We start from the raw sequence: 5,097 nt of genomic DNA on the forward strand, positions 1-5,097 counted from the left end.
GCCGATTTTGTCAAGAATAAGATCATTATATAGTGTTACAATTAGGGTAAACCCTAACTGTCATGACTTTCCATTTCCTTGGATCCATGGGTTCAAATACACCGTGGAGCATCCATGGACCATCCTATGGGTTTTAGCCCAACTTGATTATCCATGGAGCATTAGCCCACTATACAAGTATGGATGATTTACACAATCAACCCATATATTTAATTAGTCTTCTTTTGATCACTTAATTAATCCTAGATTAATTCTTGATCAATACTAATTAAATAATCTTATTATTCTTATTATTAATATACTAGAACTTATAATATATTAATAACCATAAGTGTCTTATTTCTCTCATTATATTCTATCCAAGTGCATGATGCCATGCAACCCAAATGGACCATGCCGGGTCAGGTCAAGTCTTACCAATTATAGTTATGGCTTAGACATTAATCCAACAACATGTACACTTAGGAGGTTTAGAATGCTCAAAACCCAACAAGGACATATCAAGGTTTTGGGTTGTGAAGCTTTCGTTAGATGAGAGACTCACGACAAGCTTGAACCTCGAAGTGAGAGATGTATTTTCATCGGCTACCCACATATGTCCTTTGGATACTTGTTTTATAGACCTAGTAAAAACGTGGTCATTGTAGCACGGAGGGGAGTCTTTCGCGAGAGAGAGCTCATATGCGAAAAGGACAGTGGGAGTACAATTGATCTTGAAGAAATTCAAGAGTCAAGCGATGAAGTAACCTCTAACACTAGTGCTCAACCTGAGGAAGAAACTCCTGTTGAACCAATTGACGAGTCATTGCCTCTTAGGCGTTCTATTTGAGTTAGCGCTCTGCCTGTGTTTTATGGTTTCCCTATAACTATAGAAGGTGATATGTTTATTAGTGATAGCATACTGGTAAATTTGGATGAACCTACTAATTACAAGGAAACAATGATGGCCCCTGAGTCTGTCAAGTGGAAAGAGGCAATGGATAGCAAGATCAAGTCCATGTATGACAACCAAGTTTTGAATTTGGTTGACAATGTACTAGGTCGTAAGACAGTAGGTGAAAATGGATCTTCAAGAAAAAGATCGACATGGATGGAAAGTTGCACACCTTCAAGGATCGACTGGTTGTGAAGGGTTTTACTCAATCCCCATTAGTTGACTATGATCAGACCTTCTCACTAATGGCTAAGATTAAATCTATTAGGGTTATGCTAGCTATAGCTGCATTTCATGATTTTGAAATTTGGCAGATGGATGTCAAAAGCACTTCCTTAATGGATAGTTGGTTGAGGATGTTTACATGAATCAGCCAGAGGGTTTAGTAAATGCTAAGTACCCAAATAGAGTGTGTAAGCTAGAGAAATCAATCTATGAATTGAAACAAGCTTCTCGTAGATGGAATCTTTTCTTTGATGAGAAAGTTAAAGAGTTTGGCTTCTCTAGAAGTGAAGATGAGTCTTGTGTATATGTCAAAGCTAGTGGGAGTATAGTCACCTTTCTGGTATTGTGTGTTGATAACATACTAATCATTGGAAATGATATTCTAACCTTGTAAGAGGTTAAATCTTAGCTTGGGACGTGTTTCGCTATGAAGGATCTGGGAAAGGCTGCTTATATTCTGGGGATAAGGATTTTGAGGAAAAAGAGTAGAAGACTAATTGGACTTAGTCAAAGCACATATTTGGATAAGGTGCTAAAGCGTTTTAGCATGGCGAAATCCAAAAAAGGAGAGTTACCTATCGAGAGCAATACCAAACTGAGTAAGACTCAGAGTCCGAGTACCGATGTAGAGATAGCAGAAATGAGTTGAGTTCCATATGCTTCCCCTATTGGATCGATCATGTATGCTATGACATGTACTCACCCTTACGTGGCTTTTTCTTTGAGCATGGTTAGTCGATATCAGGGAAATCTGGTTAAAGTTCATTGGATAGCGGTCAAGAACATTCTTAAGTATCTGCGAAGAACAAAGGACTGGTCCTTGTTCTTGGTGGCAGTGATGACTTAAGAGTTACTGGGTATAGTGACGCCAGCTTTCAGACAGACAGAGACAACTTCGGCTCTCAGATAGGTTGGGTTTTTACCCTTAATGGGGGAGCAATAACTTAGAAAAGTTCCAAGCAGGATACGATGGCTGATTCAACCTGTGAATCATAGTACATTGTAGAAAGAGAAGCATCGAAAGAGGATATATGGTTGAAGAAATTCATTGGAGACCTTGGAGTTGTACCAGCCATTAAGGAACCGGTGGAGATTTTCTACGATAATGAAGGATCGGTTGCCTTGACCAAGGAACCGAGAGATCATGGCAGATCTCAACATATCGGCAGAATACCACTTTATCAAACATCGAGTAGAAGGACACATTGTCGTAAAGAGGGTATCATCATAAGAGAATCCTGTCGATCCCCTCACAAAAGGTCTAAGTAAGGTTAAACACATTCAACATGCGAGGAGCATTGGTCTGAAGGATGATATTAGTTTTAGTGATTAGATAGATATTTAGAAACTTGTAACAAATAAATGTAATTTACATTTGGTGATTAAATAAATGGAGATTTGTTTATAAGTATTGTTTACTATCTTTTGTCAATTGTTTATCATTGTGTTTCACTTTTGCATGTTTTACTTCCAGAATAATTAGATTATTTAAATATCCACAGTCGATCATACTTTGGAAGTAAGTAATAAATTAAGACTGTCATGAATTGATTTGTAGAATGTCTAAGTGTTTAGACATAGCAATGGTTTGCTACAACATTCATGAGTACTTTTGAAATGGGGTTTAAGTATTGGATTAAACTCACGCTCAGTGAATTACTTCATGGAATTTATCATGAGTAATTATAAGACGATAATATCGTATAATCTTTAAACGGAGATATATGAGTTGTTGTTTACGAGTTGGTTGTACATTGATAATGCGTAAACGCATCAGTAACATGATGTTAGAAAACGTATTGTTGTGCATGATTAATTGAGTAGATTGTGCAAGCATATAAGTCGAAGTTTATATGTTCCTTTTGCCCTAACGGGAAAAGTGATATCTTGGGCCCCTCGATGATTTGGTGTTGACTTATATGTCGGGCCCGGTCAGGACTGAATTGATGTGTTCAATAAAGTTCTTTGTCATTACAAATCAGAAATCGGGAAACAAACTGGTGGACAATGAGAATGATTATGTTCCATGTCATTTGTCACCACATGATCTCTTGCAGAACGGAGGGTTATATAATCACTTATCCTAGGACACGTTACTAATTAGGTCAGAATTCGACAGCAGCTTTGAGAGCTACAATTTGATAGTCAGTTTTTGACATAATACTTGTAAAAATAGTTATCAGACTTATCCAAGTGGGATACTTTCAGATTATGTGTCTAATCCCATAACTATTATTGATATGTACTTGAATTGATAATAACACAATCCTTTTGGATTTGCCTTCATACTAGCAACTTGATAGGATGACTTCTGGAGAGAGAGAGATTGAATTTATTATTTGGAATAATAAATTAGTATATAAAAATGATTTATTAATATGTTAAGAAAATAATATATTAATTAGAAATCATGTTATTTAATTGATATTTAGTCAGAAATTAATTTGGAATTAATTTTGGGATAAAAGGAATTAATTAAAAGTACAGGGGCTGTTTTGAAAATAGATAATACTTGTGGTTTGGGCTCTTGGATCACCCTAAAGAGGGTTAGCCAGAAATTCTAAGGAGGCCCTAAGGATTTTTGTTCAAAGCCTTGTGAAGGGGAATCCATGGGTTGCTTAGGCCTTAAGCTAGAAATTAGGGTTTCCTCCAGCAAAACCTAGATTTGGGACTAAGCAACCTAAACTATAAAAGGAGCCTCACCCTTCTAAGTTTCGACCATCACTTTGAAACCTTAGAAGATCCGAAACTTTGAACAACTTACCTACTCTCTCCTCTCATCCTCTTGCATAGTGTGTTTATGAGCCAGTAGAAGTGTTACACTTGTGACACTTTTTCTCAAAGTCAAGATCTTTAAGGAACCCATTGTTATTACAATATAACAATAAAGGTATGTGTTCGAATCCCTATTTTGTTGATTTTAAAAATAGTATAAGCATGCTAGGGTTTCTTGTTTTTGTGTTCAATGCTTTTATGTCTAATAGAGAAAACATAAACCCAAACATTTAGTGTTGCATGCACACATAGGATTGTTTGCTATGCTCAAAACCCATCATTTTTTGTGAAAAGCATAGTATTGGAATTATTGAAATTCAAGAATATTATGTTATCCCATGAAACCGTAGGACCAATATGACTTATCAACATCATTTTGAATTTGTGATATTTAGCACGTTTTGGATATGAAAATTCATGAATTTCGGGATCGATTTAGTAAAGTTGTCACTGGATTGATAGAGAAAATGGTGGCTATGAGTCCTTGTGATTTATTTTATAGGCTTGATAAATAAAAGTTTGTTGAAGTTAAGCAAGATATACAAAAGTGATTTTAATGATTCAAAAAGGGTGCATCTTAATGGTCAACTTGATATTTATTATCACTCTATGCTCCATGATGACAAACTTGCCAACTTGAAAAGAATTGCAGACCTTTCTTGTTTGATGATAGAAACAGGACAACATCACTATTTTCCTTTGGTTTATATGTTAGTAGAACTAACTTTGATTTTTCCCGTTGCAACAGTTGAACATTGTTTTTCTACTATGAAGTTGTTGAAAACCGATTTACGTAATACAATAAGTGATGATTTTATGAATGATTTTTTTATTTATAGTGTAGAAAATAAAGCACTTGAGAATGTTAGGGTTGAAAATGTAATGACCTGCTTTTAGAAAATAAAAGAGTGAAAAGGTCGACTTTAAAATGTAATCTATATTCTATAGTCTAGTTTATCATTTTTTCATGTTTAATGAAATTGTCGTTTTTTTTGTTTTATCTTATTATATATTAAATGAAAACATTATAACATCCCTAAAATTTTACCATGGATCTTCTATTGCATATGAGTTGCTCAAAAATGTTTGATCTTGATTTTGAAAAGGTACTTAGATTAAAGCCTTGATTATGAAAAGTTGTTTGATTTGGAGAAAAACTTTGA

The sequence above is a fragment of the Lactuca sativa genome, chromosome 5 (genome assembly GCF_002870075.4).
Source record: "Lactuca sativa cultivar Salinas chromosome 5, Lsat_Salinas_v11, whole genome shotgun sequence".
NCBI lineage: Eukaryota > Viridiplantae > Streptophyta > Magnoliopsida > Asterales > Asteraceae > Lactuca > Lactuca sativa.